Source organism: Giraffa tippelskirchi, chromosome 4, assembly GCF_054371585.1.
Source record: "Giraffa tippelskirchi isolate mGirTip1 chromosome 4, T2T-mGirTip1v1.2.pri, whole genome shotgun sequence".
NCBI lineage: Eukaryota > Metazoa > Chordata > Mammalia > Artiodactyla > Giraffidae > Giraffa > Giraffa tippelskirchi.
The window spans coordinates 70,789,800-70,815,729 of NC_137278.1; the positions used below are offsets into that span (position 1 = coordinate 70,789,800).

At 39.4% G+C, this 25,930-nt stretch overlaps 1 long non-coding RNA gene across 1 annotated transcript; it reads left to right on the plus strand.

Annotated features, from left to right (window-relative positions):
* The first annotated feature begins 23,086 nt into the window (after window positions 1-23,086).
* Window positions 23,087-25,255, plus strand: LOC145544631 (uncharacterized). The gene is made up of 2 exons (XR_014081497.1): window positions 23,087-24,085; window positions 24,312-25,255. It is a non-coding gene; the product is annotated as an uncharacterized LOC145544631 (long non-coding RNA).
* The last annotated feature ends 675 nt before the right edge of the window (window positions 25,256-25,930 follow it).

Consider the following 25,930-nt stretch of genomic DNA (forward strand, 5'->3'; position numbering starts at 1 on the left):
CAAAGCTTGGATATTTCTGCAGGCAGGTTTTTTCATTTTTTTTCACAGTCCTAAGCAGCTCAAAATTGAATTAAGGCAGATTTTTCCAAACCGTCGTGAAGAATATGTATTTACCAGTTTTAAAAGCTTCCTAGAAGATTTAAGAGGGCAGGAGTATTTCAGTCACAATCCATTAACCTTATTTATCATCCATTGAAAATGTGTAAGTGTGAAACCATTTTCAATTTCTGCTAATGTGCCTAGAACTGATATAGCATGTCACACTTAATTTCCACACTGCATTATGGAGCTGTGTTTTGTATTTGTGTATCCGGAAGTGGCAGAGCGCACAAATTCAGGATCTCATTCCTACACAGCCAGACAGCACGACTGAGGCCAACCTTCCATCCTTTAACAGAGAAGGAATTAGCGCCTTGAGAGTTGATTCCTTAGTCCCCTGCTCTGTACACTGTTACAGCCTTCCTATCCTAGAAAATGTGGCTTTGAACATAAAATATGTCATGAGCCTGATTTACAAATATAACTTCAGCTCTGAAGGATATTTGTGTATGTGTTCTTATTTTGGATCTTTTGGTTATTTTCCCTATTGATTTTGCAGTGTTTATTGAACATCTATTTAGACATGACTAGGTACCATTTGGCACCATAAGTAACATTTGTTGAAAATTTGCTATGTTTTAGTCACTGTGCTAGTTTATGGGCATTGTTTCATTAACTACTTCCAACTCCTCTATGACTCAAGCAAGGCAGGTGTGATCATTATACCAAGTTTGTGAGAGAACTAAGACTCAGAGTTTGAGTAACTTGCCCAAAGACATACAGTGATTAAACGTGATTCAAACTCAGTCCTGTATGACTGTGAAGCATGGCTCCTATTCTATAAAACATGAGAAGTGCTAGAGCATAGACTTGAGGAATAAACACATGTAAATACCTATTATGTAGATTAGCAAAATGTCAATCATTTCACAGCAAAGCACATGAAAACAGAAAAGTCAGGTCAAGCCCTAAGGAAAATCCAGGGGGAAAATACTAAAAAGAAGTGAGTCCAGTATCTGGGTTGTAAGTAAAGAAAGTAATTGGGGCGGAAGCAGGGGAAAACAGAGCAAGAATGTGCAGGTAAGGCCATAAGGGAAGAGAGGATGAGGCAAAGAAATAGGCAAAAAAAAGGGGGGGCCAGGATTCAGGTGAGGTGCAGAGCAGCAAAGGGTCAGTCCCTTCATCAGGGTGGGACCTGTGCAAGTCATGCATCAATCCTTTGCTGAATCCAGAATGTTTGCAGCTCTCCTGTGAAGGCTCATGGCAGTTATCAAGGGTGAGACCAATCAAGTGAAAGCATCTCACAGGAATGGAGGTCAAAGAATGCTAAAAACTGCAGAGAAGTCCTACCACTGAAAGTGTTCCAACTTGGGTGGGAGATTATAGAAAGTGTTGCCCTCCACAACTGCCTGGCGGAAGGGGCTGGACACTCTTGTGCAGTGCTCAAGCTGTGTGGACCCAACCACTCACTTAAATGCCTGAGCCTTTCCCTTCCCTACTCCCAACTGGCTTCAGGCAAAATCATTCACACCCTCCTCTGTGATCTACAAGTACTGGGCATATAATAAGTGTGGCATTTATTATGTGAGAGTAAGGGTGGGTCTTACCCACCAGCTGTGAGTGTTCTGAGGGCATGTCCACTGAATTAAATTATTAAAAAAAAAAAAAACGAGTAACACTGCCTTTAGGGCTTCCCTGGTGGCTCAGACAGTAAAGAGTCTGCCTGCGGTGCAGGAGACCAGGGTTTGATCCCTGGGTCGGGAAGATCCCCTGGAGAAGGAAATGGCGACCCACTCCAGTATTCTTGTCTGGAAAATCCCATGGGTGGAGGAGTTTGGCAGGCTACAGTCCATGGGGTCGCAAAGAGTCGGACACGACTGGGTGACTTCACTTTCACTTTTCACTGCCTTTAACAAATACACTCAATGGTCTTCCCCTTAGTGACATTTTTCAAACTCTTTCTGGCTACTTTTGCTTTGCCTTTATTCCTGGTATTTGCCATGTAAGACTTCCTGAGGGAAATGAACGAGTAGGTGACCCGGGCAAGTGAAGGGGAAGAAGGGAAGTCACAAATACTATAACCTGGGAGCCCAAGAGCCTACACCAATAGGAGATGGCTTAGCATCTATATGTGGTAAGGATTGCCTCCCTATATGTTGTGCTAATAAGAACCAACTCAACTCAGTTTACCTGCTTACAGCCCTCTGGAAGCATTCCTGCGCCAGCCTCTGAGGGAAAGGACCCACCCTTATTTGGAACAACATCCCATGTCCTTGGGCCTTCTCTTAATCCACAAAAGGATTGTGCTGACAAGGCCGAGTTTCTCAGGAAGTAATGGGAGGGGAAAGCTTGCTTCAGCAACCCCACTGGGCAGGCAGGCTGGAAGATTACCCAGAATTCCTCTGTGCGCCCCTGCAGCTGTGTTTTGTTTGTTTTCTGTTTTATCTCTGTGCTTAACCATCTTTCCTAAGCTTGCCTTCTCATTCCGCTGTTAATCACACGTGAGGAGGGATTCCGCAGCTCATTTGTCAGACTCCAGATGCTCAAGGAGATTATTAGCTCATGATGCTCAAGGAAATTATTAGTTCTTGAAATTAGTATGCTCACTGAGATGAGCCAAGAATATAAGCCTCGTTTGCAGAGAAAGAGGTAAGTCCTAAACAATGACATTCCAAGAGAAGTTTGTATGTAAAGAGTAAATGTGCTGATTGTCAAAGTGCAGACACAGTATTTTGTATGTGTTTTTCTAAATCCAGATACAGTATTTAAACAACAATAAAAACAAACAAAAACGTTGCTGTTCCTCCGGGTGGCAAGTTGGAGGAGATGACATGAACTAGAAGACCGCATGCTTTGTGCAGGGTTGTGACTCACCCCTTACTTTCACTGCTTCCTGACGTGGACTTCTCTCATTCTCTCATTCCTCATCTTCTCCATACTTGGGAGAAATATGAGAATTTGACTTCTGGAATCACACAAACCTGAGATTGAATGTCAGCTCCTCCATGTGTATGCTATTTAAGTTTTCCAAGGCTCAAATGTTTCCTCATGTAGGATCTAAGTAGCTGCTAAAGTTACTGCTTGACATATATAGAGTATTCAACAAATATGAAAATTTATGGATCTAAGTCTCCAAACGCACACTCAATTCTATCCCCTCACTGAGTAGCTTCTTTACAGAACTACCATGTCTTAAAGTCTTTACCAGAGCACATAGGCATGAAACATGAACCTCAGATCCTCAGACATTCTATTTTTCTCATTCTTACAGTTAAAAAAAATGAATGGAATTGTTTCAAAAATTAACAGAAGTCTTAGAAGCTTTCACATAAATATCCTGATTTCTAGCTTCATTTGAAAATTCAGAAACCCTGGCAATTCTGGCTATCACCATTGCTACATAGCAACAATCCCTATGGTTCAGTAGGTGCTGCCTTTCTGAGACAAGCGTGCTCTCCACTGTGACACAGACCCCACCACTCTCTACTGTCTCCCAGAAAACAAGACCCATTCTCAACTGTCATTTTTTCACCAGACTTTCATGGCTTTTTTTCTTAAAACACAGAAAAATTATATTATGTTGCCTTATTTCGGCAGATTAATTCATTTTTTAATCAACTCCCATTTTTTAAAAAAAAACTGCTTGGATATTGGCAGGAATTGAATAGATAGATAAATTTTAAAATAATTGATACATCTTCTAATCCATAGTTATGGCCTTTCCTACTACTTTTCATCTTCTATATTCAGCAATATTTTATAGTTTTCAGGATGAAGGTTTTTACACATATTTTAAGTATTTGTTAAACATTTGATATTTTTGATGCTTTATAAGTAGAATTTTATCTTTAACTTTATTTTTCAGTTGTTTGATTATTTATGGACATTTACCTATTTACCCTTTGACATAAGTTCACCTATTAATTTTTGTAATTTTGCAGATTCTTTAATATTTTATAAATGAAAAATATCCAATCTTTACAATTTTTCTTACTGTTACACTAGTGGGAACCTTGAAAATAATACTAAAAAAATAAAGAGTGTCCAGTGAGCACTTTCTTGGTGCACACTCATAGGAGTGAGCACTCAATATATTCACAGATGCCTTTTATTAAATGGACTTATATTTTTATTCTTAGTTTCCTGGGAGTTTATAATCATGAGGGGGTTTACTCAAACATCTTTCTGCTTCTATTAAGACAATTACATAATTTTTTCTCCTTTATTATTTTACTGTAGTTCATTATTTTGAATGACTTACATATGTTGAAATTCTTATACTACTAAAAAATCCCACCTGATAGATCACGATGTGTTAGTCTATAAGATTTAAGTGTCTTCAAATTTGAAACCAATTTTAAAAGTATATGTGCTCTGAAATGTTAATTAGGTCTACTGAGTTGACTGTGTTATTAACAATCTCTGTATCCTTATGTAACTTTCCTGGTGGCTCAGTGGTAAAGAATCTGCCTGCCAAGGCAGGAGACGGGTTTGATCCTTGGGTCAGGAAGATCCCCTTGGTGAAGGAAATGGCAACCTACTCCACTATTCTTGCCTGGGAAATCCCATAGACAGAGGAGCCTGGTGGGCTACAGTCCAAAGGGTTGCAAAAGAGTCAGACATGACTTAGCGACTGAACAGCAATACATCCTTGTGTATGCTTTTGTCAACTCTGTCTGACAGTTACTGAGAACAAAATATTTAAAATCTCCAACTATGATTATGGATTTATCTATTTCTTTCTTTAGCTCTGTCAATTTTTGCTTTATAAATTTTGATGTTCTGTTTTTAGTTATATACAAGCTTAAAATTATGTCATTCCACTAAATTAGTACTTTTATCATTATGAAATGACTATCTTCATGTGAAGCACTCTTTTTTCTTTCTTATGCTATTAACATGGCATATCATTTCCCAAACTTTTTCTTTCAAACCATCTGTGTCTTTGTGTTTAAAGTGTTTCCCTTTTATGTTTGAGCCTATTTTGTCTAGTCTGACAATATCTAACTTTAATTGGAGTGTTTAGTTTATTATATTTATGTACCAATTTGCTATTGTTTTTTATTTATCCCATGTATTTTAACTTTTTTAATGATTTCCCCCTTTTATCCTGTTATCTTTAGGTTAATTGAATATCTTTTGCATTCTATTTTACTTCCTGTATTGCTTTTTTATCTAAAAGACTTTTTTAAAATTATTTTTCAGTAGTTGCATTTTTAATTTACCACAGTCCAGATAGAATCAATATTGAATCAGTTCATATTTCACTGTTTTCAACTCATCTTCACATTTGACAAATACAAGAACCTTATGATACTGTAATTTCTTTATCACTCACTCCCAACATTTTTGCTATTATTGCATATATTTTACTGCTGTTATTTGTACTCCTTCCGTTTGGAAAAGGTAAGTACAAGAAAAAAATTTTCTTTGAAACTTTAACTTGAATCACTGGATGTATCATGTGATAACAAGATGGAGAGAAATTTATCAAACAATACAAGTAAAAACAAATCAACTTCAAATTCCAAAAGAAATAGGACACACATGTGTGCACACACATATACACATATATATTTTCTACCTCCCATTTTTTACAACAGAAAAAAATAAGTACATTTGGAGAACTAGAACAGACATACAGATAGATTCCCAACAGCAAAGATGGTCCCCTCCCATCTCTTCCTCCAATCCCACAAACTGCTTGTTTGGAGGAGGGGAGGGGGGTGCAACAGTGCTTCCATTATCTGTTATTAATTAAGACAACAGCTGTGTTTCAAAATAAACGAGAGAAGAGGCTATTTTGCATTAGAATGCATTAGGGGAATAGCACTAGGGAAGCACAGATGGCTTTAATCAGGGACATTGGAAAATTACCATTCTCTCCACTTTTCCAACTTCTGTGTGACTTAGGTCTCAAGAACCATATCGCTACTCCCCATCAGAGCCAATTAGGAATACAAATTCTTATCACTGGCTGTGATGATTGTGTCTTCTTAGAGCTAATCTTGTAAGGCTGGGTGCCCATTTCTTTTTCGGCAATTTATAGCATTCATGCTTGCTATGTATTGGAGAAAGGGGAAAAAATCGGAGCCAGGTTCTAAAAAGATAGTTGGCAACAGAGGTGTCTATGAATAAAGCACTTCTGGGCATTTAAAATGGAAATAAAATGACACTACGTGATGCGCTAAGGCCCAAAGCTAAATTGCAAATTGAGAATCAGAAATCTTGGGTTCCATTCCTGCTTCAACTAATAATTCATTTTATAAACTCTGTCTTCTGTTTCCATGTTATTAAAATGTCTCTAACTAAAATTGCCCACTACACAGTGTCTCTCATTCCTTCATCAACTTTCTAAACAGAAAAGAAGATTCTTTAAGCTCCCCCCAAATAGAGCTGAGTATATTCTAAGGAGCAGAAAAAGTATTGATAAGTATGTAATAGTAACAGAAAATCCGTTTTGTCTGTGTGCTAACACTGAAGTGAAGTGTTAGTCGCCCAGTTATGCTCAACTCTTTGCGACCCCCATGGACTGCAGCTCACCAGGCTCCTCTGTCTATGGGATTTTCCAGGCAAGAATACTGGAGTGGGTAGCCATTTCCTTCCCAAGGGATCTTTCCCACCCACGGATTGAACCTGGGTCTCCTGTACTACAGGCAGATTCTTTACCGACTGAGCTATGAGGGAAGCCCATCAAATGCAGAACGTTGCAAATAGTTTATTTGGGGTTTTCAGAATTGCAATTTTGTAGACACACATTCTGGTAAAACTGAAAGAGTGTTCCAGGGAAGAGAAAGAGGGACTTAAAAAGGCAAATACCACAAGGTTGTTTTGGCAGGAATTATGAATGACTCTGACACAGGAAAGAGGCGAGTGAAAAAGTTGGCTTAAAGCTCAACGTTCAGAAAACTAAGATCATGGCATCTGGTCCCATCACTTCATGGGAAATAGATGGGGAAACAGTAGAAACAGTGTCAGACTTTATTTTTTGGGCTCCAAAATCACTGCTGATGGTGATTGCAGCCCTGAAATTAAAAGATGCTTACTCCTTGGAAGGAAGGTTATGACCAACCTAGACAGCATATTTAAAAGCAGAGACATTACTTTGCCAACAAAGGTCTGTCTACTCAAGGCTATGGTTTTTCCAGTGGTCATGTATGGATGTGAGAGTTGGACGGTGAAGAAAGCTGAGCATCGAAGAATTGATGCTTTTGAACTGTGGTGTTGGAGAAGACTCTTGAGAGTCCCTTGGACTGCAAGAAGATCCAACCAGTCCATCCTAAAGGAGATCAGTCCTGGGTGTTCATGGGAAGGACTGATGTTGAATCTGAAACTCCAATACTTTGGCCACCTCATGCGAAGAGTTGACTCATTGGAAAATACCCTAATGCTGGGAAGGATTGCAGGCAGGAGAAGGGGACAACAGAGGATGAGATGGTTGGATGGCATCACCGACTCGATGGACGTGGGTTTGGGTGGACTCCGGGAGTTGGTGATGGACAGGGAGGCCTGGCGTGCTGCAATTCATGGGGTCGCAAAGAGTTGGACACGACTGAGCGACTGAACTGAACTGAACTGAACTGACAGAGGAAAGGAAATATTTGTCCTTAAGGAACAGGCTGTCACAAATTATGTAGGGTGAGGGTCCAATAAGTAGATAGACTGTCATGAGTTATTTTAGGGTAAGGGTCCCATGAGTATCTTGACTTTCTGGAACACTGAGTTGGATGCTTGCATTGATGTTAAGTGGTCCAAAGGTCAGATTCCATCCTGCCGGGACATGCTGAGTCATACTTTCTCAGTGCCCTCCCAGCTCCATTTTAGAGGGTTCTTTTAGCAATACTATATCCATTTTGACTTTCCTTTCACAACACTTAACCTAAATCTCCCTTCCTGGTTGAGCTGATAAGAGCTCTTGAGGCTCTGGTTACTGTGTGTGGCTCTTGGGAGCTGTTGGACACTTAATTTTATCCACCTAGAAGGTCCACTGCACTCAGGGTGAAGCACACTCTTACAACTGATATATTTTTACAGCACAGCCTATGTGCCCATTGCAATTGTGTGCACTGAAAAATCCCCATTCAAGTGAAAGATTTGTTTTCTTTGTTAGAGTGGCTCTTAGGTGAAGTTCCCTGGCTATTTAATGGACTTTTTGACATATAATGTTCAGGGGAAATGTAATTATGGTTATTTTTTATATTAAAAAACAGTGAAATCACTAATATTCTAGTCAGAAGCTATTTGCTTCCTAATTATAGTCTAAAAAAGACATAAAATTTATTATTTAAAAGCTCCAATTGAATTGACCAAAAGTGGATTTATTTATTTTCATCTTTTTTGCCATGCCAGGCAGCATGTGGGATCTTAGTTCCCCCACAAGGAACTGAACCCTTTGCAGTGGAAGCTCAGAGTCTTAAGCACTGGACCACCAGGAAAATCCTAACCAAAACTAGACTTAGATAAGCTTTGAGATATTTCATTTTTTAAAAATTTGATTTGTCCTTTTTTAGTATTTAAAATTATATACTTAGTGAAGACATTTTATAAGAAAATCAATTATGATTTTTGGTAATGCTTAGCCTTTCCTTGTCGACATTGAATCTGCTACTCTATATCCAATAAAAACCTCTCAAATCCCAGATACACCCCAAAAACTCCCAGAATGTATGACTTTAACTGAGCATGCTCTACCCCTTCAGGACCCACTTCTAATCCTGTCAGATTGGGACCTTAGAGACCACAGGCAGAGTCGATGTCCTCCTTGCTCTCTACCACAAAAATTTCTGCTGCTTGGGTGTCTGGGCTTTACAGCAATTCTTCCCTCCCTCCCCTTCTTTGTTGTCATCAGTCTCACACTTGATTATGCCCTCTTATTGACTACAGATTTTTGCACTTGGAATATAACCTTTTTCTCCATTCCAAGCCCTGCTATTCATCCACATGGATTTCCTATCCAACACCCTGGCTGTTTATTTCCTTGGCCTCCCCTCCTCCAGTGACCTACACTGCCTCACCATCTTCCATGCACACACCTGCCCTACTGTGACTTAGTCCTTGCTCTACCCTTTAACAACATCACTTTCAAAATAATTTCTCTCTCCCATTATACTACCATCATCTTCATCATCTTATATACTTATAAACATGATCAACTGTCTTCCATAAAAGAACAAATAAACAAAAACTTCTTTTGACTGGTCATTTCCCTCTTGATTCATCTAACGCCCTGTTTCTCTCAGTCAGTTCAGTTCAGTCGCTCAGTCGTGTCTGACTCTTTGTGACCCATGGACTGAAGCACACCAGGCCTCCCTGTCCATCACCAACTCCCAGAGCCTGCTCAGACTCATGTCCATTGAGTCGGTGATGCCATCCAACCATCTCATTCGCTGTCGTCCCCTTCTCCTCCTGCTTCAATCCTTCCCAGCATCAGGGTCTTTTCAAATGAGTCAGTTTTTCGCATCAGGTGGCCAAAGTATTGGAGTTTCAGCTTCAACATCAGTCCTTCCAATGAACACTCAGGACTGATTTCTTTTAGGATGGCCTGGTTGGATCTCCTTGCAGTCCAAGGGACTCTCAAGAGTCTTCTCCAACACCACAGCTCAACAGCATCAATTCTTCGGCACTCAGCTTCTTTATAGTCCAACTCTCACATCCATACATGACTCCTGGAAAAACAATAGCCTTGACTAGACAGACCTTTGTTGGCAAAGTAACGTCTCTGTTTTTTAATATCCTGTTTAGTTTGGTCATAACTTTTCTTCCAAGGAGTAAGCATCTTTTATTTCATGGCTGAAGTCACCATCTGCAGTGATTTTGGAGCCCAAAAAAATAAAGTCTGACACTGTTTCCACTGTTTCCCCATCTATCTGCCATGAAGTGATGGGACCGGATGCCATGATGTTAGTTTTCTGAATGTTGAGCTTTAAGCCAACTTTTTCACTCTCCACTTTCACTTTCATCAAGAGGCTTTTTAGTTCCTCTTCACTTTCTGCCATAAGGGTGATGTCATCTGTATATCTGAGGTTATTGATATTTCTCCTGGCAATCTTGATTCAGGTTTGTGCTTCATCCAGCCCAGCATTTCTCATGATGTACTCTGCATATAAGTTAAATAAGCAGGGTGACAAGATACAGCCTTGACGTACTCCTTTCCCTATTTGTAATCAGTCTGTTGTTCCATGTCCAGTTCTAACTGTTGCTTCTTGACCTGCATACAGGTTTCTCAAGAGGCAGGTCAGGTGGTCTGGTATTCCCATCTCTTTTAGAATTTTCCACAGTTTATTGTGATCCACACAGTCAAAGGTTTTGGCATAGTCAATAAAGCAGAAATAGATGATTTTCTGGAACTCTCTTGCTTTTTCAATGATCCAGCAGATGTTGGCCATTTGATCTCTGGTTCCTCTGTCTTTTCTAAAACCAGCTTGAACACCTGGAAGTTCACAGTTCAATTATTGTTGAAGCCTGTCTTGGAGAATTTTGAGTATTACCTTGCTAGCGTGTGAGATGAGTGCAATTGTGTGGTGGTTTGAGCATTCTTTGGCATTGTCTTTCTTTGGGATTGTAATGAAAACTGACCTTTTCCAGTCCTGTGGCCACTGCTGAGTTTTCCAAATTTGCTGACATATTGAGTGCAGCACTTTCACAGCATCATCTTTCAGGATTTGAAGTAGCTCAACTGGAATTCCATCACCTCCACTAGCTTTGTTCGTAGTGATGCTTCCTAAGGTCCACTTGACTTCACATTCCAGGATGTATGGCTCTAGGTGAGTGATCACACCCTTGTGATTATCTGAGTCATCAAGATCTTTTTTGTACAGTTCTTCTGTGTATTCTTGCCACCTTTTCTTAATATTTTCTGCTTCTGTCAGGTCCATACCATTTCTGTCCTTTATTGAACCCATCTTTGCATGAAATATTCCCCTGGTATCTCTAATTTTCTTGACAAGATTGCTAGTCTTTCCCATTCTATTGTTTTCCTCTATTTCTTTGCATTGATCACTGAGGAAGGTTTTCTTATCTCTCCTTGCTATTCTTTGGAACTCTGCATTCATATGGGTATATCTTTCCTTTTGTCCTTTGCTTTTGGCTTCTCTTCTTTTCACAGCTATTTGTAAGGCCTCCTCAGACAGCCACTTTGGTTTTTTGCATTTCTTTTTCTTGGGGATGGTCTTGCTCCCTGTCTCCTGTACAATGTCATGAACCTCTGCCCATAGTTCATTAGGCACTCTATCAGACCTAGTCCCTTAAATCTATTTCTCACTTCCACTGTATAATAGTTAGGGATTTGATTTAGGTCATACCTGAATGGTCTAGTGGTTTTCCCTACTTTATTCAATTTAAGTCTGAATTTGACAATAAGGAGTTCATGATCAAAGTCAAACGTAACATGAGGTACATACACTCAGTAGCCACACTCCACTCTAATGTGGTTTCCTCTCCATATTACTGACCAAATGCCTCCAAACCAATGAACTCAGTAGGTGTTTGTCAATCTCATCACATCTGTCTGTTGCTATTGACCACTTCCCTATTCTTACAACATTCTCTTCCTCTGCTCCATATCATCATCCTGCTTCTCCTCTTCCTCACTGCTCCCTGTCTTGTCTTCTCTGACACCCTACCTTCCTTCCCTGCAGTGTTAAATTCTGTAGTTATCTCGAGCTATTCAAGACCCTCTATTTTACTCATTGGTATCCTCTCCCTTCAAGAATTTATACTCGCCTTCAGCTTTTATTACCATCAATGCAATTTACAAACCAATCTTTAGGCTTCCCTCTGTGTCTAGATCAATATATCCACCTGCTTTCCTGACATCTCCACTGTCTCAATGATATTTCATTCTTAAAATGTCCCAAGCCAAATTAATTATCTTCCAGCACCAATTTCCTTCAATTTGCATTTCAACTAAATCAAGAGTAGAAACTGGTTCTCTTCTAAAATGTGATCAGTCCCCTAAATTGATTCTTACAGTCTTCATCATCATCATTTCAGATCCATTTCCAACTTTTGCCTGAATGCATGCATGCACGCTAAGTCGCTTCAGTCGTGTCCAACTCTGTGTGACCCCATAGATGGCAGCCCACCAGGCTCCTCCATCCCTGGGATTCTCCAGGCAAGCACACTGGAGTGGGTTGCCATTTCCTTCTCCAATGAATGCATGAAAGTGAAAAGTGAAAGTGAAGTCGCTCAGTGGTGTCCGACTCTTCGCAACCCCATGGACTGCAGCCTACCAGGCTCCTCTGTCCATGGGATTTTCCAGGCAAGAGTACTGGAGTGAGTCGCCAATGCCTTCTCCGCAACTTTTGCCTAGGTACCTTCTAATTATTCCTCAAATGCATGTTCTCAGGTCTATAGCTACTATATTCACCCTAATCCAACCTGCAAGTATCTCTTACATGGACAACTCCACTGCAATAGCCTCCCAACCGATTCACCTTTACCAACTCTTGCTTCTTTTCAATAAGCTATCAAAGTGATCTTTTCCCAAAATAAATCTCCCCTAATGCTTGAAATATTTAATGGCTCCACACTGTACTGAATACAGAGACCCAATCCCTCCTTCAGTAGCCAGTTAAGTTATATTCCTTCAGATCTCCCCCAGATATGGCTCCTCTGGGAAACCTTCCCTGGCTCCTTTGACATTCCCCACCCCTGCAGGACTTTATGAAGTGGGATTCAGAAAGTTCTAAGTCAAGTCTGGGTGAGACTGATCAGTAAGCAATGAGAGAAGTCAGAAGGCTAACTATTCCCCTAAAATCTGAAAATGCTGCTGGAAGAATTCTCCAGCAGAAAAAGTCCCCATCTCTTTCAAATGCCATCACCCTTCTTCACCAAGAACAATGATGTGTAATTTCCATCTTCAACAAATCGTTTTTTCCATGCCTGGCAAACATGGTCTTTTTACCCATTCACAATTCAGCTGAGAGCAGTCAGCGAAAACAGAATGAAGAGGTCTTTTTGCCTTTAGAAAAGTGACAGCAAATATTAAATAGCATGTAGTGTTCACCATTTCAATAAGCTCATTAGAGGTCCCTAGTCTACCTTCTATAGAATTATAAGGCTATAATAGAAACATTTACCAAAAGTGCTAGGCCATTTTTCAGAATGATTTGGTGTCCTCGATATTGAAGAGAATCATTTTGGAAGACATTTTCACAGATCACCTTAATTCAACTTGAACTAAATTCATTTATGAGAACTGCTGGGCTGTACATCTCTACTTATCTCTGCTTTGAATTTGTCTACGATGGATAATGCTCAAGCTGCATGGATCATTGAGCAGAGAAGAACACTTCTGCCCTTCCTTGCCCTTCGTAATAATCAGAGGGAACTTGTGACTTGTTATGTGTTTCCATAACAAGGGGTTCAGAAATGGCTGTCACACATAGCCCGAGTAGGAGCAATAGAAAATGGTCTCCTGAGTCCTCTGGAGCTTTCGTTGCTTCTGTTGAGAGCTGTGGAGGATGTGGACAAGGGAATGGAAGCAGACTCAAAGAAGCTGTTAGTCAGGGCTCCCCTCTCTGGGTCTGGGAGATATATACTGAACCTAGTTCCAAACCAGGGCTGGAAAACACACTGCTCTCACCTATGCCCTGCAGTCTTCAGCTTGCTGATGAAGTCCAGCTTTTCTGAGGGTTTTTCAGTTGCTGTCCTGTAACATGGAATGCCTCTTAGGTTTCTGTCCTAGGGTCTTTTCTCATTCTGTGCACTCCTTCATTGCTTCCATCATTTTCTGTGTGGTAATTGTTCTAAAATCATAGCTGTCCCTATGGGTTCAGTTGTCCCTCCTGGGCTACAGACACAATTTTCTCTCTACCAAATAGACTAAAGTGCTTGAATGTCATACGGGCACCTCACACTCGACATGTCCAAATCTGAACTCAGTACCTTGCTGCCTTCAAATAGGCTCTTTCTCTAGATTCCCTGTGTTTATAGAAGGTACCAACTATGTTTCAAGTACACCAGGCTAGTATCTTGGCATCTAAGCCAGCTATTGCTATAATAACAATGTGTAACAAACTACCTCAAGACTCAGTGGCTTCCAGTTCATACATCCATTCTTGTGAGTGTGGGTATGAAAACTAACTATCATTTTATATGATTGTGTGAGCCTGGCTGGGCAACTCTGCTTCCTCTGCAGATCACGTAGCTTAGTTCAAGTTAATAAGATGGGTCTAGGTCTTCGGCGCATGTGTTGACTCTGAGGTTTAGGAGAAAAAGGTAAATGGTTATCTTGAACATTTTCTTGAGATACTGCATTCATAGAGTTGAAAGGGCCAACCAACCACGCAAGGACATTTTAAGTTCTTGCTCCCATTGCTCTGCTAATGGTCTATTAGCCAAAGGGAGTTCATGACCAAATCCAACATTAGTGAGGATGCAAGTAATATTTTCTCTCCAAATAATTCAATCTACCAGACCCAGGCATTATTTTAAACTATTCTTTCCCCTTATGGATATCCTACCTCCATCTCTACCACTATCACTCTCAATCAACTACTAAGCCATGTTCATTCACTCTCTAAAAATTTCTAGAATCAGTGGCACAGGTCACTATTATGCCCTTGCCTGGATTTCCACAACAGCTTCCAGTTGCCCTTCCTGGCCTCAGGCCTGCCACCAATCCTATCCCCATATTGGAGCCAGAGTCACCACTTAAAACCTTCCATTTTTTCATTTAGCAAGTACATATGTTCTGCCTCCTACTATGTGCCAAGAACTATTTTCAACTCAAATCCCTATCCTCAGGGAGGTTACATTTTAGTGAGGTCATGGGTAAATGGATGATATAGAAAGATCGATGCCTGATAGATAGATTAATTCCTGATAGATAGATAGATTACATAGTATATTAGATTTTGGCAAATACTATGAGAGAGGGAGGGAGCTGGGGAGCTGGAGGCAGCAGATAGAAAGTGTTAGGAAGGAGGATTAATCTTATAAATATAGGGTGAACAAAGAAGTTCTGACTGAGAAGTTGACCTTTCAGCAAAGGCTTAAAAGAAATGAGGGGATTGGGATCTGGGGGCAAGACTGATTTAAGTTGAATGTCTGTGCTTGGAGACAAGGTGGGAACGTACCTGGATGGAGCACAGTGGGTGAGGGGAAAGTTACAGAAGCCAGAAAGGGTCTGGAACTACAACAATGATTCAGTTCCCCAGCTTAATAGTATATAAACACCAATAAAATTCAAATTCCCTAACATGAGTTCCAAGGCCTTCCTTGACCTTATCTTTATTTACCTTTTAAATTGCAATTCTAGACACTGTCTTCCTCAACTTTGTATGGAATCCACTTTAAACAATGTATAGCACAGAGCGGGTATTCAATATATATAGCATAATAAATGAACAAAAATATAATTTGGATAAGGAAAGTATTGCACTCACACTACTCTAAGAGAAATACAAAGATTATCAGAGTTGGTGACATCATCATTGAAGAAAGGGCACAGATATCTGGCTTCTGAATAGCCTAAGGTTGAGATTTAGAAACAATCTACTATCTGCCAAGTGTTTACTTCCTATCACCTTTTGCCCAGTCTAGTGCCTGCCTGTCACATTCCCACAGGGGCAGGTAGTCAAATATCAGTTAGATCATCCCCAGTGCATTAGTAGGAAAGTTTGAAGAGTTATGCCTCTCATTGGTATTTACATCTAAACAGTCATTTCTTTAAGGTACAAAACTTCAAAACTTAAAGGATTTGCTTTTTAATGGTGGGATTTCAAGCACTGATAAAAAATAGAATGAGAGATATGTGAAGAAAGAAAGAACTCCTTGGACAATTTCAGATTACACCAGATAAGTGGCCATCTTATCCACATATAGATAATAAAAATCAATCCCTGAAATTCCTTCTGCTTTATATTTCACATGGTATTCATATACTCTACCTCCTTTGAACTCTGCAGTGGAAATACTGGACCAATTTTAATACATGAATGTCGGGCCTCACCCTGTGGGCCTACAAACCCTGTACTTGCCCATCCTGGAGACGGAGGAAAGAGCCCATACTCAACAACAAAGACATCAATGGTTTAATGGATGGGGGAGTCTTACTTGTCTGAAAGAAGGTCCTAGAGTGACACGCCATCATATGGCAGAAAGCAGGCAGGGCATGGCAGCAGTCTCCTCTCGCTTCTGGGGGGAGGATGAGGTTACCAGTATCAGGCTGGCTCATCACTTACCAGGGAAACACGCAGAGGGGCATGCCCCTCACCTCCCCTTTGATAAGCTCTCCAGGTGGAGGTGTTCTGATCTAAAGGTTAGAGTAATCATCAGCAGGGGCGGGGGGAAAGTGTTTAGGAAGGTCAGTCACGGGAGTAGGGTTCAGGTGAAGCAGGCACTGTGCAGTCTAGCAGGGCATGTACAGAGAGCAAGAGAGCAGCCATCTTTGGTGGCCTGAGCATACAATGAGGAAAACAAAAGACTTACGGAATAGCATACAAGGACAAACGACAGGCACAATGAAGCCAAAAGGAATTCAAACTGGAATTCAAAGCCAATGCTTTTTCAAGCAGAAAGACAGAAAGTTTGAGATCAAGAGAAGGAGAGAGAGATAGAGTGAAATTTAATAATGTGAGCCTAAATTCACTATCTGGGATGTGTGAATTTATAACCTATAATTTTTTAATTTAGTCTTAGTTCCTGTGTACCTCTATCAGTGTGAGTGTTTTGTTGTGCCAAGTGTAATTCCCGTTTTAAAATGGTTATGTTTCCTGTATTATAACTGCAGAGCTCAACCTGACTTCTTCAGAAGTGCTATAGCAGTAATTAAGAGCATAGACTCTGAACCCTGATTACCCAAGTTCAAATCCTGGCTTTGAATTTTACTGATTCGTGATCTTGGGCAACTTACTTCACCTCTGTGCCTCAATTTCTTTATCTATATATAAACCTATTTGTCTCATAAGATTGTTGTGAGGATTACATGAGTTAACATCAAAACAGTGTCTAAAATAGTCCCTGGTACACTCTAAGTATTTATAAAGGAATCAAGTATTATTGTTTCCTGTTCAACAGAACAAAAAACTGTCTGTTCTAACATTGAAGAAGAAAGTCTTCATGTTGGAAATATTGAAAGAAACTACATTGATCCCCATTGTAGCACATTATTCATTTTATGGTGTGTATTAGGGGTGTGAGGCTGCTGCAGCTAAAACTCAGGAAATGCAATTTTTTTTCACACTACACTTGGGTGAAGAAACATGCTTATAAAAAATCACACCCTCTGGGTTTTTGTCTTTGGCGACTTAGAATTGGAGACCAAATCAGAATATGAGTGCTGAATCTGGGGATAGATCTCATTCTAGAAATATACTGATTACCACCTTGGAGGGTGAAAGAAATTGTTTTAATTGGAATTTAAGAATGAAGAGACTTTTATGAGCAATTCCATTTGATAGGTATTTTAGGACCCCAACCAGGATGCTTTTGAACTGTGGTGTTGGAGAAGACTCTTGAGAGCCCCTTGGACTGCAAGGAGATCCAACCAATCCATCCTAAAGGAAATCAGTCCTGAATATTCATTGGAAGGACTGATGCTGAAGCTGAAACTCCAATACTTTGGCCACCTGATGCAAAGAACTGACTCATTGGAAAAGATCCTGATGCTGGGAAAGATTGAAGGTGGGAGGAGAAGGGGACGACAGAGGATGAGATGGTTGGATGGCATCACCGACTCAATGGACATGAGTCTGAGCAGGCTCTGGGAGTTGGTGATGGACAGGGAGGCCTGGCGTGCTTCAGTCCATGGGGTCGCAAAGAGTCAGACATGACTGAGCAACTGAATTGAAGAGACCTAGAAGTTTACAAATGCCAAAGACTAGTTAAGAATGAAAAGCCATGATTCTAAGAACTCAAGAGTTAATTTAAGTTTCATTTTCCGAGGAACAGAAGGTTCTTAATAAAGTTGCCTAGACAACAGCAGCTCAGTCCCAGGGCAACCGCCCCCATGATTTCTCACCATCCTGCACCAGCTCAGACCAACCCCATAAACGACTTCAAGGCCATTCAGGGTCCCTCAGAATGGTTGCTGGCTGCTGTTAGCAGACCCTTGTGGCTGCAAACAGAAGCATCAACATATCTAATTCGGCTGACTCAAGGTGTGGGCAAGATGTAGGTCGCGATGCAGCAGCTGGTGCTTAGGAGGAATCTCATATGCGAGGTCAGTTCACAGCTCCAGTTCCTTCCACGACAAGAAAGGGAGGACCGCCTCCATGGAGAGGTATTCAAAAGGGCACAAAGCAATTTCACATAATTTTTATTTGTTTTCTAAATCTTGTTGAGTGTTTCATTTTTTTCTACAATTAACACTTTGTTTTTCAAAATGCCCACAATTATAAACATGATTTTTTTTGGCCACATGGTATTTGGGATTTTAGTTCCCCAATCAGGGATCAAACTCATGACCTTTGCAACTGGAAGACCAGAGTCTTAACTGCTGGATCACCAGGGAAATCACTGAATATGTTTTATAGACAGGAACTAATGAATAATGAAATTTTCTAATGTGTGTTTTTTTAATTAATTTATTTTTTAAATGAAGGATAATAGCTTTACAGAATTTTGTTGTTTTCTGTCAAACCTCAACATGAATCAGTCATAGGTATACATATGTCCCTACCTTTTGAATCTCTGTCCCCATCCCACCCCTCTAGGTTGATACAGAGCCCCTGTTTGAGTTTCCTGAGACATATAGCAAATTCCCATTGGCTATCTATTTTACAATTGGTAATGTAAGTTTCCAATTTACTCTTTCCATACATCTCACCCTCTCCTTCCCTCTCCCTATGTCCATAAGTTTATTCTCTGTCTGTTTCTCCATTTGCTGTCCTGCAAATAAATTCCTCAGTATCATTTTTCTAGATTCCATATATATGCGTTAGAATACAATATTTATCTTTCTGTTTCTGACTCACTACACTCTGTATAATAGGTTCTAGGTTCATCCATTTCATTAGAACTGACTCAAAGACACTCATTTTTATGGCTGAGTAATATTCCATTGTGCATATGTACCACAATTCCTTTATCCATTCATCTGTCGATGGACATCTAGGTGGCTTCCATGTTCTAGCTATTGTAAATAGTGCTGCAATGAACAATCGGATACATGTGTCTTTTTCAATTTTGGTTTCCTCAGGGTATATGCCTGAAGTGGGATTGCTAGGTCATATGGTGGTTTTATTACCAGCTTTTTAAGGAATCTGCATACTGTGTTCCATAGTAGCTGTATCAATTTACATTCCCACCAACAGTGCAAGAGCATTCCCTTTTCTCCACATCCTCTCCAGCATTTATTGTTTGTAGACTTTTTGATGATGGCCACTCTGACTAGTGTGAGGTGATATCTCATTGTAGTTTTGATTTGCATTTCTCTAACAATGAGCAATGCTGAGCATCTTTTCATGTGTTTGTTACCCATCTGTATGTCCTCTTTGGAGTAATGTCTTTTTCCCACTATTTGATTGGGTTGTTTGTTTTTCTGGCATTGAGTTGTATGAGCTGCTTGTATATTTTGGAAATTAACCCTTTGTCAGTTGTTTCATTTGCTATTATTTTCTCCCATTCTGAGGGTTGTTTTTTCACCTTGCTTATAGTTTCCTTTGCTGTACAAAACCTTTTAAGTTTAATCAGGTCCCACTTGTTTACTTTTGCTTTTAGTTCCATTACTCTAGGAGGTGGGTCATAGAGAATCTTGCTTTGATTTATTTCATTGAGTGTTCTGCCTATGTTTTCCTCTAAGAGTTTTATAGTTGCTGGTCTTACATTTAGGTCTTTAATCTATTTTGAGTTTATCTTTGTGTATGGTGTTAGGAAGTGTCCTGATTTCATTCTTTTACATGTAGCTGTCTGGTTTTGCCAGCACCATTTATTGAAGAGGCTGTATTTGCCCTATTGTATATTCTTGCCTCCTTTGTCAAAAATAAGGTACCCATAGTGCATGGGTTTATTTCTGGGCTTTCAATCTTATTTCATTGGTCTATATTTCCGTTTTTGTGTCAGTACCATACAGTCTTGATGACTGTAACTTTGTAGTATAATCCAAAGTCAGGAAGGTTGATTCCTCCAGCTCTATTCTTTCTTTGGACTGCTTTGGCTATTCAGGGTCTTTTGTGTTTCCATATGAATTGTGATATTTTTTGTTCTAGTTCTGTGAAAAATGCCATTGGTAATTTGATAAGGATTGCATTGAATCAGTAGATTGCATTTGGTAGTACAGTCATTTTCACAATGTTGATTCTTCCTACCCAGGAAAATGGAATATCTCTCCATCTCTTTATGTCATCTTTGATTTCTTTCATTAGTGTCTTATAATTTTCTGTGTACAGTTCTTTTGTCTCCTTAGGTAAATTTATTCCTAGATATTTAATTCTTTTTGTTGCAGTGGAGAATGGGATTGATTCCTTAATCTTTCTTTCTAATTTTTCATTGTTAGTATATAGAAATGTGAGTAATTTCTGTGTATTGATTTTGTATCCTGCAACTTTGCTAAATTCACTGATTAGCTCTAGTAATTTTCTGATACTATCTTTAGGGTTTTCTATGTACAGTATCATGTCATCTGCAAACAGTGAGAGCTTTACTTCTTCTTTTCTGATCTGGATTCCTTTTATTTCTTTTTCTTCTCTGTTTGCTGTAGTGAGGACTTCCAGAACTACGTTGAATAATAGTGATTAAAGCGGACACCCTTGTCTTGTTCCTGATCTTAGCAGGAATGCTTTCAGTTTTTCACCACTGAAAAAAAATCTCCTACTATATTTGTGTTACTGTCAATTTCTCTTTTATGTCTGTTAGTGTTTTTCTTACTGAGATGCTCCCATGTTGGGTGCATAGACATTTACAATTGTTATGTCTTCCTCTTGGATTGATTCCTTGATCATTATATAGCGTCCTTTCTTATCTCGTAATATTCTTTATTTTAAGGTCTATTTTGTCTGATATGAGGATTGCTACTCCAGCTTTCTGTTGCTTCCCATTTGCATGGAATATAATTTTCCATCCTCTCACTTTAAGTCTATGTGTGTCTTTAGGTCTGAAGTGGGTTTCTTGTAGACGGCATATATATGGGTCTTGTTTTTGTATCCAATCAGTCTGTGTCATATAGTTGGAGTATTTAATCCATTTACATTTAAAGAAATCATTGATATACATGTTCCTACGGCCATTTTATTAATTGTTTGGAGTTCAATGTTGTAGATCTTTTTCTCCTCTTGTATTTCTTGACTATATAAGTCCCTTTAACATTTGTTGTAAAGCTGGTTTGGTGGTACTGAATTCTCTTTAACTTCTGCTTGTCTGAAAAGCTTTTGATTTCTCCATTAATTTTCAATGAGACTCTTGTGGGGAAGAATAATGTTGGTTGTAGATTTTTCCCTTTCAGTTCTGCCATCCCTTTCTGGCCTGCCGAGTTTCTGCTCAAAGATTGGCTATTAAATGTATGGGGTTTCCCTTGTATGTTTAGTTGTTGCTTCTCCCTTGCTGCTTTTAATATTCTTTCTTTGTGTTTTTAGTCTTTGTTAGTTTGATTAGTATGTGTCTTGGCGTGTTTCTCCTTGAGTTTATCCTTTATGGGACTCTTTGTGCCTCTTGGACTTGATTGACTATTTCCTTTTCCATGTTGGGGAAATTTTCAACTATAATCTCTTCAAAAATTTTCTCATACCCTTTCTTTTTTTCTGCTTCTTCTGGGACCCCTATAATTCGAATGTTGGTGTGTTTGATATCATCCCAGAAGTCTCTGAGACTATCCTCATTTCTTTTCTTTCTTTTTATTTTATTCTGCTCTTCAGAAGTTATTTCCACCATCTTATCTTCCAGCTCACTGATTCGTTCTTCTGCTTCAGATGTTCTGCTATTGATTCCTTCTATTTTTAATTTCAGTAATTGTGCTATTTGTCTCTGTATGTTTATTCTTTAATTCTTCAAGGTCTTTGTTAATTGATTCTTGCATTTTCTATATTTTGTTTTCAAGGTTTTTGATCACCTTTACTGTCATTATTCTGAGTTCTTTTTCAGGTAGTTTGCCTATTTATTCTTCATTTATTTGGACTTCTGTGTTTCCAGTTTGCTCCTTTATTTGCGTAGTATTTCTCTGCCTTTTCATTTTTTTTTTTTTTTCCCCAAACTTACTGTGTTTGAGGTCTCCTTTTCCCAGGCTTCAAGGTTGAATTCTTTCTTCCTTTTGGTTTCTGCCCTCCTAAGGTTGGTCCAGTGGTTTGTATAAGCTTCACATAGGGTGAGGTTTGTGCTGAATTTTTTGTTTGTTTATATGTTTTTCCTCTGATGGGCAAGGCTGAGTGAGGTGGTAGTCCTTCTGTGATGATTGGGTTTGTATTTTTGTTTTGTTTGCTGTTTAGATGAGGGTCCTGCACAGGGTGCTACTGGTGCTTGGGTGATGCTGGGTCTTGTATTCAAGTGGTTTCCTTTGTGTGAGTTCTCACTATTTGATACCCCCTAGAGTTAGTTCTCTAGTAGTCTAGGGTCTTGGAGTCAGTGCTCCCACTCCAAAGGCTCAGGGCTTGATCTCAGTGTATTATTTCAGGAATATTCTGATGGTATAAATGTGTCCTCAGTGAGGGAACCAAGAAACAGGGAGCTGGGCTGACGTTTGCTGCCACCACTGAAGCCACTGGTATTGCCATGGTTTGGCTTCTGGGCCCGTACTCCCCTCCTGGGCCTCCACTCACCAGATTCAGGCAACCTTCCAGGAGCCGCAACTCTGGTTACTGATCCCAGGGCTTCCCACTAGCTCTCACAGAGGCCTCTGGTGTCAATCTGTCTACCACTGCTCCTAGTTTCAGGCTCTCTTCTGTGCTAAGCAGACACTGCCATCTGAGCTACAAGGAAGCTCCCTCAGCCAGTCTAACTGGAAGCTCATATGTTTTTCAAGTCAGTTCCTTGTCCTACTCCTAATCACTGACAACCACTGACATGTTCTCCATCATGTCTCTATAGTTTTGCCTTAAACTACATATAAATTAGATATTCATCTGTAAGTATAAGTGAAAGTATACAGTGTTAATACAATCTTTGCCTTGGGTTCCTTTCATTTTTTTTTTATTATATAGTAGTATCCCATTATAGGGGACTTCATTTACAGGTTGATGAACACTTGGGATGGCTTCAGTTTTGGGCAATTACGACTAAAGCTGTCTAGATGTCCATGTGAAGATCTTTGTATGGATAATTTCAATTTTCTCAGGTAAATACCTAGGAATAAGTTTGCTGTTGTGTTATATGGTAAGTATAGATTTAACTTCATAAAAAACTGCCAAATCATTTTCCAAAGTGGCTGTACCATTTTGCATTCCCACCAGTGATGTATTAGGGATCCAGTGTTCCAATGCCTGGCCAGCCCTTAGTATTGTCATTTGATGTTACCACTGTTTTTTTCATCTCAGCCATTTTGTTGAGGATGCAGTGGTACTCACTATGGGTATTATTTGTACTTCTTTAATGACCAAAATTTTTGTATGTTTGCTATTCTCATCTCTGCTTTGGTAAAGTGTGCTTTTGCTCATTTTTTATTTGATTTTTGTCTTGGTCAGAGGCAAAGAAGAAACTACAGAAAGAGGAGAGTCAAAAGTTGTTCCTCTTTTTCCCTCTCTAGAGTAAAAATTCAGAGAGGTACAACTGAGCCTGCCCAACCAAAATAATGACTGCATAACTGGTGTTCCACACAGAGTATTAAGTAGCTCTTAGCAGCTGAATCTTGAGAAACACAAACTCCAGGAAGTCATCTGGATCTTGAAGAGGTATCTGCACTCCCAGGCTCACTGCAGAATTATTCACATCAGCCAAGATACAGAAACAACCTAAATTCTCATCAGTGGATGAATGCGGCACATACGTACAAGGGAATATTATTCAGCCTTATAAAAGAAGGAAATCCTGCCATTTGTGACAACATGATGGCTCTAGAAGATATTGCTGCTGCTGCTGCTGCTAAGTCGCTTCAGTCGTGTCCAACTCTGTGCAACCCCGTGGACAGCAGCCCACCAGGCTCTTCTGTCTAAGGAATTCTCTAGGCAAGAATACTGGAGTGGGTTGCCATTTTCTTCTCCCTAGAAGACATTATGCTAAAGGAAATAAGCCAGTCACAGAAAGAAAAATACTGCCTGATTTCACTTTTATTTGGAACCTAAAATAGTAAAACTCATTAGAAACAGAAGATAGAATTGTAATTGCTATGGGCTGTGAGGTGGGAGGGAAGAGGGAGGATCAAAGAATATGAAGTTTCTGTTACTCAAGATAAAGAAGTTCTGGAGATCTACTCTGTAAAACAGGGCCTATGGCTAACAATATTATATTTTAAATTTTGCTAAGAGGGCAGGTCTTATGTTAAAAACTCTTACCACAAAAGGAAAATAAAAATAGAAACAAAGTGGGTGGAAGGAAATTTTTGGAGGTGATTGATAAGTTTATATAATTGACTGTGATAATTTCACACATGTATACTTTTATCTAAACACATTTGTATACATCAACTATCTATAGAATTTGTACATCAATTATACCTCATTAAAATGCTTTTTTTAAAAGTAGAGGAAAAAACAACAAGAAATCTAAGGTGTTCCAGAAGAACTGTAGAGAGAAAAATGGAGGAGAGAAAATCACCAAGTAAGTAAGAAAATAAATATTAGCAGAATTGAAAGTTGAGTGTCTCCCAATTGAAAAAGGCCACTGAATACCAATTGGTCTACTTCCTGATTCAGCAGTGAAACCTACCTGCTGAGTGACAATAAGATAAACAATGAAAATGACATAAACAAAGTTAACTACCAGGAAAATGGAGAAGGAGAAAGTAAAAGAATGGGTCTTGGTAAGGGTAAATTCTCTCTACAGCTAGCATTTTGGGGAAGATGGCTCTGAACCACTATGTCCTAGGGTTAACCTAGATCAACTTATTAAAAACAGGAAGGATTTACAATAATGTGCAACTAGTCAGTAATCTGGACCTTGTGACTTCAGAACGAGTTTTCATCACCTAATCTGTCATGGGTGAACATGTGGTCCTATCTTACACGACTAATATGCAGATCACACGGACATGCTGACGTGCTGGAGCTGGCTAGTGTTAACTTGGAAGAGCCAATTGTTAAAGTTTCAGTGCTTGACATTACATTGGTGGCTTGAAATCAGCCATGACGGGAGTATTTATACCAGAAATGAGAAAACACTACAAATCAAAGTGAGGTTTGTTGTTGTTGTTAGCTTGTTTTTTTCTAGAGAACCCATTTACCTTACACCACTACAAATAATTCACCATGTAAGTCTAAAAACCCATAAAATGATCTATATCCTATTCAGCGGGATGAGAGCACCAATGAATCATTGAATGTTGCAGCAAGAGCAAATTCCTATAGAAGTGTCTAAATGCTTTCTCTCAATTTTTGAGCATACCTGGTCTCGGACAGGTAACAAACGGTTTTCAGACTGACCCTAATTTCTAGAACACACTGAACAACATTTCTGTAGAGTATGTAAGTTCTCCCCACCATCCATCACCCTTAACTCAATTTCAGCTATCTCAATATGCTTCTTCATAGTTTCCATGTAATCACACTTAATAAAACTTTAACATGTTCCTGAGATCAATTTGCCTAACCAAGTTCACTTTAAAAATATTTCATAAAGTTAAGAAAATTAAATGAAATGAAAAACTGAAATGCTTAGGGAAGTTTCCAGCACACATTAAATGCTCAATAAATATATCAGGAGTAAATATCATTGATAGATTATGAGTTACTTAATGCAGGGACCTCATTTTTTTTTAAATTTTGGTTTCATTTTATATGTATGCTTCTTAACATTCTGCAGGATGCGTGGCCTGTCCAATGTGATATTTATTGAATAAGTTAATGAACAAATGAATGATTGTAACACT